The sequence below is a fragment of the Nicotiana tabacum genome, chromosome 16, assembly GCF_000715075.1.
Source record: "Nicotiana tabacum cultivar K326 chromosome 16, ASM71507v2, whole genome shotgun sequence".
Taxonomy (NCBI): Eukaryota; Viridiplantae; Streptophyta; class Magnoliopsida; order Solanales; family Solanaceae; genus Nicotiana; species Nicotiana tabacum.
Genome location: NC_134095.1, coordinates 83435017 through 83450202, shown reverse-complemented (window position 1 = coordinate 83450202; position 15186 = coordinate 83435017). Strand labels below are relative to the sequence as shown.

The 15186-nt window shown below is 39.1% G+C and overlaps 1 pseudogene; it reads left to right on the top strand.

Moving 5' to 3' along the window:
- The first annotated feature begins 12712 nt into the window (after positions 1-12712).
- On the top strand, positions 12713-14074 carry LOC107787588 (actin-101-like; annotated as a pseudogene).
- The last annotated feature ends 1112 nt before the right edge of the window (positions 14075-15186 follow it).

Below are 15186 nucleotides of genomic sequence, written 5' to 3'. Positions count from 1 at the left end.
CATGGCGTGATGAATGCCGTCTTTTCTGCATCTTCTTCATCCATTAGAATCTGATGATACCCAGCATAACAATCCATACAAGATCCAATCTCACGCTTGGCACAATTATCGATCAAAATGTGGATATTGGGTAGTGAGAAGTTATCCTTCGGGCTTGCTTTGTTGAGATTGCGGTAATCGATGCATACTCTGATCTTGCCATCCTTCTTCAGCACAGGCATGACATTAGCCAACCAAACAGGATATCGAGTGACCCGAATAACCTTTGCATCCAACTGCTTGGTGATTTCTTCTTTAATCTTCACACTCATATCAGTTTTGAATTTCCTCAACTTTTGCTTGATGGGAGGAAACGCTGGATCAATGGACAATTTATGAACCACTAAATCAGTGCTCAAACCCGGCATGTCATCATACGACTATGCAAAAATATCTTTGTATTCGATGAGTGCTTTGATTAACTCTTCCCGGATCTTTAGCTTGAGATTGACACTTATTTTAGTCTCTCTGATATTATCTGTATCCCCTAAATTGACGGCTTCTGTTTCATTCAGGTTGAGTTTGGGTTTTTCTTCGAAGTGAATTAACTCCTTACTAATCTCTTCGAAAGCTTCATCTTTATCGTATTCTGATTCATAGTCGCAATCTACTTTTTGAAATATTATTTCGGAATCAGATTGATTTTTAAGACTGGGATGAGGATTCCTCATGCATGCCATGTCATTAGAACCAGCGTAAAAAGAACAAGACTCCTTCCGAGTAGGGAGAGGAGTAGTCTTCCAATTGTTAAGCTTTGTTTTTGGCCCTACAAATTGCACTTCCGTGTTGCTAGAACACTCTCCAATTTCCACCATGTTCACACTGTCGAACAACTTCTCAAATCTTTCAATTAACTCCTTGTCAGGATCAATCACAGAACTGGGAATTGTTGTTACTGGGCGACTTCTAGTACCGGACTTGACAAATGATTTGGAAAGATGTGGGACTGGCTTTGGAAGGACCCATGCCTTCTATTTTAGCTTTCTGGCCTTTCTTATGTCTGCGGCAGTGGGCTTGAATCCCAGACCAAATGTTCCTAAGTTTTTAGGAAGGCACACCGGCTGTATGATGCCTTGCAAAGATGAGCCCAAACCTTTACCGAGTACCAAACAATTCTTCAACATCTCATAGGCTACCATGACTGATGTAGCAGTTATCTTTGGATTTGGAATGTATTTCCCCTCCGGAACTTTCTCTACCAACATCGTGTCAGAAACCTGGTAGACCCATGGTCCCTGGTCATCTTCCACTTCAATGACCGGTACAATGGCATTGCTACGGGCGCATAAACTGTCTTCCCCATGCACAACTATTTCTTGTCTATCCCATTCAAATTTGACTACCTGGTATAGTGTTGATGGGACTGCTTTAGCGATATAGATCCATGGTCAACCCAACAGCAAATTATAAGAAATAGCTATATCCAGCACCTGAAACTCCATTGTGAACTTAACTGGCCCTATCGTCAGCTCCAGCACTATGTCCCCAACTGAATCTTTACCTCCGTCGTCAAATCCCCGCATGCAAATAAAGTTCTTATGGATCCTCTCATCTTCTATTTTTAACTTACTTAGAGTGGAGAGAGGACAAATGTTTGCGCTTCACCCATTGTCAACCAATACCCAGGTCACCATAGAGTTCTCACATTTTACTGTGAGGTAAAGAGCTCTGTTGTGCTCAGTACCTTCTACAGGCAATTCATCATCAGAAAACGTGACTCTGTTTGCTTCGAAGATTTTGTTGGCTATTTTTTCCAAGTGATTCACGTAGATATTATCGGGAACGTGCGCCTTATTCAAGATCTTCATTAAATCTTGACGGTGCTCATCCGAATGGATCAATAATGATAATAGGGAAATTTGAGCAGGCGTCTTTCTTAATTGTTCCACGATAGAGTAGTCCTGTAGCTTGATCTTCCTCAAGAATTCTTCTGCTTCTTCTTCAGTTACAACTTTATTTACTAGCGCTGGATTATCTTTATCTCTTCTTAACTCCTCGGGAGTAAAACACCTTCCCGAGCAAGTCAAACCCTGTACTTCCTTCTTTGACTTCCTTCCCTTTGTACATCACTGTTACCCGTTTGTAATTCCATGGAATAGCCTTGCTGTTGATTATTGGTAACTGGGTTACCGACTTGATAATAACCCGATCTGCGCGGGCGCCTTCCACGATTATGACGGGTTTGCTGGCCGCTCTGGGTACAACCACCTTCATCTCTTCCTGTTTCATTGCAACTTTGCTTAAAGAACCCTTCTCAACAACTACAGATGGCCCAACACTCTTTTTGCTCGACTTGAGCACCGACTCCTCACCTGCTGATCGTTCATCTGTCTTGACTCCACTGGATCGAATCATCATGACAGTTTGTGATGGCTTCTTGGGTTCCCCTTCCTCATGCACTATTTCAATCATATTCGCCTCCTGATGGGCTGGCATTGGATTCCTGTTGATATTGGGTGCCTCGGGAGCTTGAACTTCAATTCTATTGGTATCAATGAGCTCCTGTATCGCACTTTTCAAGTGCCAGCACTTCTCTGTGTCATGACCTAGAGTACCAGAACAATACTCACAGCTGATAGTATAGTCAAGGTTTTTTGGAGGAGGATTTGGCAGTTTGGACTGTATCGGCCTCAGCATGTTCAGTTGTTTTAGCCTGTGGAACAGACTAGTGTATGATTCTCCCAATGGAGTAAAGGTTTTCTTTTTTCTACAACTTTTCATCCTTGAATGCTTGACTAGGCCGAAAACTTGGTCCGGGAGTGTTTTGGTAGGTTCGTGAATGTAGATAAGTATTCTGTAGGACGGGATCACGCCATTGTGTGTGGGCAGAAGGTTAGTTGCATGTTTGTGCATTGTGGACGGAAAAATGAGGTTCTGGTGAGGGATAGTAGTGTTGGGGTGGATTGTGGTGATAAGTTTGTTGGTGGGGTCGAGGTTGATTGTAGTGGTAAGGTGAACCTCTGGATCCGGACCAAGTTCCTGAATCAACCATCGCTGCTTCCTCTCTCTTCTTTTTCCCAATCCATCCTATGCCGCCTTGAATAGCCTGAGTAGTCGCTTTGATAGCCGAATAGCTCATGATTTTATTCGACTTGAGGCCCTCTTCTACCATGCCCCCCATCTTTACCACTTCATTGAATGACTTTCCCACAGCGGAGACCAAATGGCCATAGTAAGTAGGTTTCAAAGCCTGTAGGAAGTAATCTACCATCTCACTTTCCTTCATTGGGGGATCTACTCTTGCTGCTTGCTCCCTCCATCGAAAACCATATTCTCTGAAGCTTTCACTGTGTTTATTCTCCAGTTTAGTGAAGGACAGTCGATCTGGAATGATCTCAAGATTGTATTAGAAGTGACAAGCAAATGCTTGCGCCAGACCATCCCACGTGTACCATCTTCCATGGTCTTGGAGGGTATACCATTCCAATGCTGATCCACTCAAACTCTGACTGAAGTAAGCCATTAGCAATTCATTTTTTCCTCCCGCTCACCTCATCTTGCTGCAAAAACCCCTCAAGTGGGCTACTGGATCACCGTGCCCATTGTATAGATCGAACTTGGGCATCTTGAAACCTGCCGGTAATTGCACATTCGGGAACTGACATAGGTCCTTGTAGGCTACGCTTACTTGCCCTCCCAATCCCTGCATGTCTCTGAATGATTGTTCTAAGCTTTTAAATTTCCTGAACATCTTCTCCTATTCGGGATTTTTGACTAGTTTATCAGCTTCTATCGAGAGGTCAAAGCGAGGAGTATAGGAATGGGTTTCTGGAGCTTTGAAAGTGGGCTCCGAGGGGTAGTATTGGTTGTCCTGGGCCTGGAACATAGGCTCGCTAGGAGATTTGTGGAGTGTAGCTGGTGGAGGTGCTACGAAGACAGGAGTTACTGGTGGAGGAGGGTATGGAATTGGTTTAGGGGGTGGAGATTGTGGTGTATGAGAAGTGGTGCCCCGGTAGTGTTGGTAAATGGGAAAGCTCGGGGATAGATCGGTGGCATGATGATCCTGAGTTTGAGCCGGTGGTGGAGTGAAGGTAGGGTTAGCTGGGTAAACTGATGCCGGTTGTCCTTTAGCCCAGGCCTGATACATTTCGACCATTTGTTGTTTTAATTTATACATCTCTTCTTTTATGGCGTTAACGTCCAACTCTTCTCCTTCGATGACACTGGTGTCTACATCTGGGATAGATATGATTATTTCACCTTTGGATCTGGTTTGGTATAGGTGGGTTGTCAGTATGCTTAGGTGAACTAACTGCTTGAATTCTGGACAACAACAAAACTTATTAGTGATTAGAGCTTTAACAAATAGGCAACCACACATAGGAATGCAATGCACCTCGGCAAATAGTCATTTCTATCATGTATTTGCTCGGTTGCTTGTGTCATCCCGGCTTTTCCTTTTTATGACCTTTCCTTTTTTTTTGTTACTCACGTCTATCCTTTATTCCCTTTTTCTTTTTCCATTTTATTCTTTTTCTTTTGGTTGTGGTCGAATCCTATGGAGATTGCCTACGTATCATGACTCCGCATGAATCAGACCGAGCGTAGTTCTGGTGGAAATAATTATTATTATTTTTATTTATTTTAACAAACGAAACAGTACAATGACAAAAATGACATTACATTTGGACAACATTTTAAGAAAATGGTTTAAAAGACTCAACATGGACTCAAACTAAAACATGACTATTATATGAAAAGTTTTAACAACTATGACTATGCTTCACTCCACAATCTTTTGCTTTCAATCACTGGAACATCTGCTCACGACGGAGCTTGACCCGGCTGACCCCCTAATGTACGGTACATCCTCTCTAACTCTACTGCAAGATGACGGGAAAAAGTAGGCGCATGCTCCAAAAACCTCTCATAATCCATCCCCTGGCAGTTCACATAACTTTGAGAGGCATAAACGGCCAAATCATGGATTTGTGCTCTGAAATCTTGGAGATTCTGGTCTTGGTTTTGTAATTGTTGTTGGCGAGTGGTGGCTATATCTCTTATGTGGCCCTCACGATCTAAAGCCGACTCCAATTGAGCCCGAAGTCTGGCCTGCTTGATTCTTGCTTGTGCTATCTCCCTATCAATATTTGCATGCTGATGTTCTCTGTTGTACCTTCTCATTTCTTGATTTGAGCCTTTGAACGTATCCAATGATCCTTCTCTTTCTTGAATTGAGCCATTTTTTCTTCAAATCTTATTACTTGGTGTTCTTTACTAGATTTGGCCTCCTCATTTAGCTGTATGATTTTTTCCTTAGCTTTGTCTAACGCCTTTTCGGTTTTTGCCAAAATGTAGTCATAATCTTGCATCCTTTCCATCAGATTAGCAATGATTTTCTGATCTTTCCAACTTCTTACTGGTGCTTCATAGGCTTTCTTTATCTGTTGAAACTGAGCGCGGAGAGTTTTATTCTCGCAAATCAGACTCTTCTTTTCACCTTCTGCTTCTTGGGCTTGTAAGTTTTTCTCAAAATTGAGGTTCCTCAGGCTTTCTTCTAAGGCATGAATAGTTGCTTTGTACCCCTTTTCCTTTTCACCCCAAGCCAACCGTTCTTGGATTTTGTCATCAATGGCTTGGATATGCGGTCTTTTTATGGGCCTTCTGGGATCGGGTTCTGGTGCATCATCCACACGAGATCTTTTCTCAAACCACCTAGCATAACCTGGATCTATCTCACCTTTCGAAGGATCTGGAACTTGGGTATCATCTTTCAAGTATCGACAACCATTCCAAATCCGCTACATTAAAGCCTCAGGGAGTGTGGCTTTGGGGTGTAGCTCAATCACTTGGACACTCAAATATTCATCATCAGGCACCACTTGGTATCTCCCTAGCTGTCTTAGAACTCTCTGTGGCGCATACGGCTGGATACTCTTCAAACCCAACAACAACAAATAACTCTTTAAGGCCGACATGTGTATTACCTCTTTTACCGGGAGCCATCCCAAAGTCCACTCAATTTGACTTGCCATTAAAGATCTTAAATGGGATATCCAGGCTTCCACCACTTCTGGAGATTTATAATCTTTTATTCTTTCTTCATAACTCTCAATGAAATTGTCCTTGCTTGGACCATACTGCATGAACTTGGGGTGATGTCGGAGATGTTCAGTCAACCACATTTGCAACAAAATATTGCACCCTTCAAAGAATTTTGCCCCAGACTTACACAAAGTCAACGCCCGATAAATGTCTGAGAGAATGATCGGGGCAAGAGTGTGATGTTCTTTGGTAGTGAGGACTTGTACGACTCTGGCTATGCGAATATCAATGGTCCGCTCTTTGTTTGGGAAGACCATGATTCCCAGAAAAGCCACCATGAAAGCGAAGCGACGGTGAATCTGCCAAGTGTCCTTGTTTTGTTTGTTAGTAAGGCCCTTTTCATGAATTTCAAATCCATCCGGTTTTCTAAACCTTGAATATAGGAAGTTGAAAGAACAACACCCTTTGACAACGTTGCTCTTTCTGATTTGATTACTAATATTTAGAAGACCAAAGAATCGGTGTACAGAGGGAGCTTTTGGGAATATAAGATTCTGGTTTCTCAAATCTCCATCAAAACTGGAATATCCAGCTATTTCTTCTAATGTGGGAGTAAGCTCGAAATCAGAGAAGCGAAAGACATTGTGAACAGGGTCCCAAAAAGTCACTAGTGCCGTAATCAAATCATCGCGTGGTTTAACTTTCATAATATCTGTGAGAGCTCCCAAATACTTAATGACCCATTTCTGACCATCTCCTCCTAATTCATACCACCACATCTGAAGCCGAAATAGAAACTCATCTACATCTTTGAATGGTGGGTTTTGGATGGTGCTCATTTTGTACCTGTAAGTGATTTTAATTTTAAAAACAAAAATCAAGACTCATTTTGAAAAAAAAATCATCAATATTTCTAAAAAGAATTCATAAAAAGCACTTCGATGAAGAAGATTTAAAGGCTGTGTTTGCTAACCGGCCAAATTTTTTTTTTCTTTTAAAAAAATCGACCAAAGGTGGCTGTTCTTGCAAAAACAGCCTTCTAGCGCCCTTTTGGGGACATTCGGCATATTTTGGACAAGAATGACATCACCTTACAACGACATTTACGTACCCATATTTTTATTTATTTATTATCTTTTTCTTCTTCTTTTTTTTAAAAATAGTTGGGCCCGTTGTAGGTTGCCTACGTATCTCACATCTGGCGAGAATCAAACTTACGTAGTTCGTAATAATAAAACTATTTTTTTTTTTAAAAAAACACAAAATTTCCTTCTTCTTTTTTCAAAATTTCGGTAGTATTTTAAAATATTTTGGAATTTTTTTTTTCTCGAAAACAGCTAATATTCTTTCTCGGTCCTCACATTGATTTTCCTTCTCTAACTTTCCCCTTACAAGCCGGTCAACATGCAAATCCGAAACAAATGAATGCACAAGTAGCAAGTAAGATGCATCAGGATGGTCTTTTCGTTTCGGGTACACCTGTCCTAGACAGACCCAACCCCTGTGTTGAGTCTCCAAAGTCAAATGCACATGATGCAATCAAATGTTCCTACTAGGGATCCGGCATGAAGCTGAGTTATTCTAAGTGTAAAACCTGGGGTATATTGTTCTAAACCCGGCTTACCCAAGCGGGCAGCTCGAGCCGAAGTGGAGGCAACGTACTGGGAGCACGAAAGTCTACCCGGCCTAGTTACTTGACCCAACTTCATTCTATTTGGTATGATTTTTAACAGAAAGGTGGGTCACGCGCACGTGTGCACCATAAATTCAGAAGACTCAGAAAGAGGAAGAGTTTCGTAACAGTTTATATACAGTTCATCAATATCAAAGCGGTGAAAAGCAACACTTAGCACATTAGGCCCAATCATGTAAATAAAATCAGATAATAAATAAAGCCAATATAACAGTTATTCTGAGATCGAATTCTGAACCCTGAACCAGAAGTTCTGGGTTCTCATCCCCAGCGGAGTCGCTAGAGCTGTCACACCTCCTTTTTACCTACATCCCCCGAGAGGGGATATAAGGGAGTTTTTTCCAATTTAAGTGACAATCGAAACGAGATTATTTACTTTATTCAGAGTTGCCACTGGGGATAATTTATGGTGTCCCGAGTCATCGGTTTATTTTAAATCCCAAATCGAGGAAGGTTGACTCAGTTTTAAGTCTGCGAAACCAGAAAATCGGGTAAGGAATTCTGTTAACCCGGGAGAAGGTGTTAGGCACTCCCAAATTTCATGGTTTTAGCACGGTCGCTTAACAATTTATACTTGGCTTAAATTATTTAAAATCCTACATGTATTTTACCTTTACCGTTTTTTTTAAAAAAATCACTTGATTATTCGTAATTAAAGAATTGAGTTACGCGTACGTATACTCTTTTGTTTTGGAGCGTCAAAAATCATGTCACGCGTACGTGTCCATAATTAATAACGTTTATTTATTTAAGAAAATTTTAGTTGAAGCTGCGCGAACGCATCCCTCGAGTCCTTTTTTTAGAGTTAAATTTACAATTATGTTACGCGAGCGTATACATAATCACAATACTAATCTAAATCGAGTCTAAAGCAAACTACGATCGTTCAAAATAACAAAAAAAAAGTTTGCGGAGGTCATAAAAAATTCAATTGATGGCACACCCCGATTTTAAAAGAGTTATTATTAATTATATGAGGGCCATGGATTATTTAATAAAAATGGCAAATCTCAATTTCTAAAGAGTTAAAATTAATTAAGTGAGGGCCATGGGTTTTGGAATTTTATTCAACATGGCACATCTCATGCTATATGAACTAATTTTAGTTAACGGCCCATTAGCATCCACTTTTATTATTAAGAAGGTTTGATCGAGGTTGCGCGAACGCATACTCCAAATTGGTTTTTAGAATCGTAATTATGTCACGCGAACGTGTACACAATCACAATTGATTTGATTTGCTTAGGAGACATAGTGCAACAACAATAGCCCATAATTGCATCTCTCTTGAATACTCATTTGCAACAATACAACGTCTAACAATTTTATGCGTTGAGAACATATGCAACTCTTTCACCTATTAAAATGTCTACTGGAGTGCCCGCATACAGGTAATGACGGACCCTTTCACATATTAAAATGGATACTTTCATATGGAATGCTTTGTTGGATATGTACTGTAAATGAAAACACTTATCACAAAATTTGATTGCAAGTTTTTAAAATATTCCAACAAAAGCTTGAGGACAGTATTGTGATACTCCCCTTTATGACCAAAATTTAGTTAAATGAACAAAGAATCATGTCTCCAAAACCATTTCCAAGATCATTAAGACTAAAGCCACAATTTAATTGGATACTATAATTTCATAAAGATGTTAACATGATCATTAGAACCTATGTGCACCTAGCTTTGTTAAAATTCGAAACCCACCTCCACAATAGACTTTATAAACCCATACAAAACACAAGCTACTAATCAGGAAGTTCAAGATAGACAATAAACCCAAACGTACGTTTCTACAACATTATACGTAGTCATTAACATCGTGACAAAACCAAAACCAAATGGAAACAGAACACACGCAACGATAGAGAACTCAACCGAACTAGTTGCTATTTGAAAATTGCAAGCCGTGATTAATGACACCCAGATTCAACATAGAAACCCTAAAATCGCAGGTTCAAACTTATATTAAACTTGCCCAAAAAATAAGCAAATCCACCAGAAGCTAAAGAAGATGCAAGTAACCACAGCCACATGAAGTTACCAACCACAAATTAACAAATGCAACTAATTACATTAGAATAAAGAGAAAATAACATAATGAACCTGTTGAGGAGTTACTTTAACAATCATTATCGACAGCTGTTTTAATACAGAATCCCATACAAACACAGTATCTATTTTAACCAAACTTGTAGCTAAAGTCATATATCGAGGAAATATACTGCTGTAGTCCCTGACAGTTCCAAGTTACCACATATTTAGCTACCGTAGCCTAAACACAAAATTATCTATTAATTCATGCTTAATCAAGTTTTTTTTTCAACAGTCCATAATTCAATTACAACATAATAACTTAGCCAATCTAATTAAAACAACTAAACTATATTGAATCAAATGGCCAAGAATATAAACACCATGTAAATAAACAACACAATTTTGAGGTCATATTTCAAACTCTCATTTTCATCTTTATTATAAAACCTACATCCATCAGAATTCAAGAGACTGTACGTGGAAATAAAGGAAAACAGGGGATGAAGTTTAGTAGTAGTTAAACAGCAAGAACAACCCAGATTTTTAGCCAGGAAAATAGTGAGTAACTCCGGATGAATCAATGTAACAGTAAAATTCTTTTCAGTATTTTTCAGAATGTTCCTATCTATGAACTCTTTTGACTCTCTCTTCTGTATCTCAGAGTATCAGAATTTATGCATTTCAGAGTATCAGAATCTGTGTATTTCAGAGTACCAGCCCCCTTCCTTTTTCTCAGTGTGTTGTTTCCTTAAATAGGCAATGGGAAATGCCTTTTGGATTCACAGAGTGCCCTTTCAACATTTAAAAATTCGATTCCACTCAATTCTTAAGGTTTTAGTTTATTTAGTAGTGAAATCTAAACCCTACAACTATAGAAGCTTCTTAATTAGGTGACTTCCCCTTTTTATTAAACAATTCTCAAGCTATCCTTACAACCCTGAAACTAACCCTGGAATCAAAGCCAAAATGGGTCAAGTTGACCCAATTCAAAATCCCTAAATCTGTAATCCCCATTGAGCACCATCCAGAAACCCATTTCAAACAAAACAAGAAACTTTTACAAAGAAACAGGGACAAAGGAACAGATGATGACGAACTAAATAATAGAGACTAATGAATTAAACATGCTATTAAATTAATCATGTGATACTGACGGACTAATATGTGAGTCTATAATGAAGAGAAGAAAGGCGGATACAACAAAGACGAAAATGAAATTAAAAATGACAAACAAAATCATGCAATACCAGTTTAATGAATAAAAATACCTAGCAAAAATGGCCAGCTTTGAATTTCTTCTTCCAACTCTCGATTTCGACCAAAAGAGATCTCAATCATGTGTTCTCAGATGAAAATACATGACTGAGGTCCGTTTTGGTCTTAATCATCACCAAATCTACCGATTCTGGAGTTTTGACATTTTTAGGTCTTATCTTCGATCCAAAATTTGACAAGTTCGGGGAATATTCGAAGAAAAAGAGTCGTGGATTTTGAAAGAGGGGCTCGGAGTGGTTCTATGGTGTAAAGATGAGGGTGATTGGATAGGCTAAGGTTCAGGGGTCCGAACTTCAATCAAATATTCGACGAGTTCTGAGACAATTCGAGGGAAACGAGTCATGGATTTGGTAAGAGGGGCTCGGGGTGGTTCTGGGGTGTATTTTTGGGGGTGATTGGCCACCGTCCGCCGCCGTGGATGATTTCTGGCGGGCGGAATGTGGCGGTGAGACAGGGTCGTCTCTGAGGAGATGAGAGACGAAGGAGGGGGTTCTGAGAGGGGTAAGGGGTTTGGGGTTTTGGGTATATTAACATTAACGATTTAATTAGGGCCGTTGGATGATTGGAATCCAACGACTCTGATCAAATACTTAAATAAAACGAGGTCGTTTTGGTTAAATGGGGTTGGATCAGTTCAGGGATCGGGTCGGGTTCGGGTTGTGGGTGGAGCTCTGGACCGTTCGATCAAATTAATTCAACGGCCCAGATTAAAGCATGTCCAAACGACGTCGTTTGGTTTAGTCTGGTGATGGACCGGGTTGGGACGGGTTTGGGCCGGACTGGGGGGAGGGGGGGTTTCAGGTGTATTTGATTTGGGCCTCTTGAATTAAATTGAATTTGGCCCAAATTTGATTTCCTTCTCTTTTCTTCCTTTTCTTTCAAAAATTAAAACTTAAAAAATCCTAAATTAAGCTATAAAAACCAAAATGATCTTAAAATACTAATTATTTCTAAATAATAATTATCACACATAATTAATACCAAATTAAAAGAAAAAATAGCAAAATTTTGACATTAAACACTAAAAATGCAAAAATGCGTTATTTTTTGTGAATTTTTCATTTTTGTAAAACAACATTTTATTAAATTAACCAAAAATGTAAAATCAAATACTAAGTGCAGATGCTGTATTTTTTGTATTTTTAATGCATTAATAAAATTAAACATGCACACAAACATATGCAAACAATCAGGAAAATCGCACAGTAATGCCTAAAATAACAAATAATTAAACAAAAGACCTCATTTTGGGAATTCTTTTGGAGTAATTCGTGTGAGGTAAAAATCACGTGCTCAGACATTGCAATGGTTTAATCTAAATTCTAGATTGTGCACCAGTTTTTTGGTTTTTCTCTTACACTCTAACTACGGAACTAGCAATACATGGGTTTGATTTTATCAAGATAAGCTTCAGTTCCATCATACCAAACATACCCTTAGGATGATGATTTCATGTGGTTCTGATCCAAAGTTTGTAGAATATGTTTTGGTCGGACACAATTATCTTTATCATCCTGATCATGTAATTAAGAATTTTGGAAAATCCATGTTTTGGGCTTTTAACATGAGTAAGATATCTTCATATTGCTTGAATGAACACCCGCTGCACCAATGCTCACAGATTAAGCTGATTTTGTAATTTTCACTTTTTTCTCTGTATTTGAAGTCCTTATATGATGGCTGATGGGAAGGATATTCGACCACTTGTTATTGACAAAGGAACTGGAATGGTCAAGGTTAGTTAGAAAAGACTGCTTGTAATTTCAGCTCCATGCATGGTGCTAATGAATTATAATTTTGTCGTCGTTTCTTTAGGCCGGCTTCGCTGGGCATGATTCTCCAAAGGCTGTTCTCCCAAATATAGTTGGCCGTCCTCGTCACACTTTCGTTGCCATGGGACAAAAAAATGCCTATGTTGGTGATGAAGCTTGGTACAGAAGAGGTGCTTTTCCTCTGAAATACCCCGTTGAACAAGGTACAGTAAGCAATTGGGATGATGTGGAGCAAATCTGGCGCCATATATTTTACAATGAGCTCGCTGTTGCTCCCGAGGAGTATTCCGTTCTTCTGACTGATGCACCATTTAACCCCGTGGCAAACTGAGAGAAAATGACTCAAATCATGTTTGAGTCATTCAATGTGCCAGCCATGTATGTTGCAATCGAGGTTGTTCTCTCACTGTATACTAGTGGTCGTACAACTGGTAAGCTGTAGATGGAACACTAATATATTCTAGTTCTCTCTACCGATTTGATTAGTCACTAATTTCGTTGCTTCCAAACAAGGTATTGTGGTTGATTCTTGTGATAGTGTGAGCAACACTGTCCCCATCTATGAGAGACATGCACTTCTCCATGCTATCTCGCGGTTAGATCTTGGTGGTGATGATCTTACATATTATCTCGTGAAGATTCTCTGCGAGAGTGGTTACACATTCAAGTATAAGATTGAAAAAGATGTTTTTTGTCATATGAAGGAGAAAATTGCTTATGTTGCACTGGATTTTGAAAAAGAGATTGAGGAGGCAAAAAAATACATCTCATCAGTTGAGAAGGGCTATGAGCTTCCTGATGGTGAAGTCATTAATATTGGTGTTGAGAGGTTCCGTTGCCCTGTGTTCCTCTTCCACCCGTCATTGGTTGGAATGGAAGCGATAGGAATGCATGAAAAAGCCTACAACTCAGTCATGATATGCGATGTTGATATTAGAAAAGATTTATTTTCAAATGTTGTGCTAAGTGGTGGATCAACTATGTTTCCTGGCATAGCAGAACGTATGAGCAAGGAAGTCATAGCAGAACCTATGAGCAAGGAAGTACGGTCCCTGGATTGGAGGATCAATTCTAGCTTCCCTCTGTACTTTCGAACAAGTTAGTTTCTTTTTGCTTTATCTCACTGATCAATCAATCAATGTATTTATTAACTCTTTTAAGCTCAAGGGATTTAGCAGCTAACATCTACGTCCATGCAGATGTGTATAACAAAGGGCGAGTTTGATGAATCTGGTCCCTTTTATTGTCCACAGGAAGTGTCCCTAAGCTTGGTGAGAACTTAAACTAATCATCTTTTGTTAAATAACATTAAATGAATGCTTCATATTAAGTCAACGTGGCCTGCTCTTTTTTGAAGTGTTACCCAATACTTTAAGCGGTCTGTGGTTAACATGCTATTCTTGCTTGGCTTTTCTTTATCTTTCTCTTTGTAATATACTAGCTAGGAAGCAGGAAACCGGTTATATAGTGATTTTGGGGTTAGGAATTCTGGACTAGCTTTCTTAACTATATTTACAAGAAAATATATCAATAGGTGGCTGTGTAATTGCCGAAAGTAGATCTACATTTCTATGCTTAGTATTATATTTGGATTGGATTTTTATTTAGCTTTATATATCTCATACCCGTTTGTTATCGGTTTGCAATAAGACATTTTTGTTGTTACCTTTCTATTGTTGTAGGTGATATGAATGGATGCAAATGGTCTTTGGAAATTAAATAGGCAGAAGAAGCATTTCGGTCCCACTTTGGCAAGAGAAATAAGTGAATGCTTGGTTGCAGACATATTTTCTATTAGAGAAAGGCAACACAACTTTTAACTGAACAGTGCATACTGTACAGATGTATGGAATAAAAGCAAGTTCTCGAGTTTTTGACATGGATTCTTGTTTCTTACATTTTCTCCTTTTGTGTTTCAACCTAATTTGAATTTTTTGTTATTACTAATATGTGATTTATGCCTTTGTTACAAGTCTGAACTTTGCCATATAATAAAAAACTGATATTTAAGTGGAGAATAGAGGCTATGAACTCCTCATACTTCTTGCTGGAAAATGTTATTTTTGCTAGTCTGATATCAAATCCAAAATTTGCTATCGATTAAAATGTTGGAGCTGATTTAGTTTCCAATTTCACGGGGCTATTGAATTCGCTTCGAACGAGTGAAAGGTGAATCGAAGTGTTCCCGGTGGTTTCAGAGCTCGTCGACCGGCGGTATTAAAATTTTGAATTTGTTACCAGTGGATTGAAACATCTTCGAGGAATCATTCCTGGTATTACTGACTAACTCATAAACTGTAAGTAACCATTCTACTGTCGGAAATGTCAGCTCCGACATTATATTAAACACTAACGAAGCTTCAGTTGGCCGGAAATGT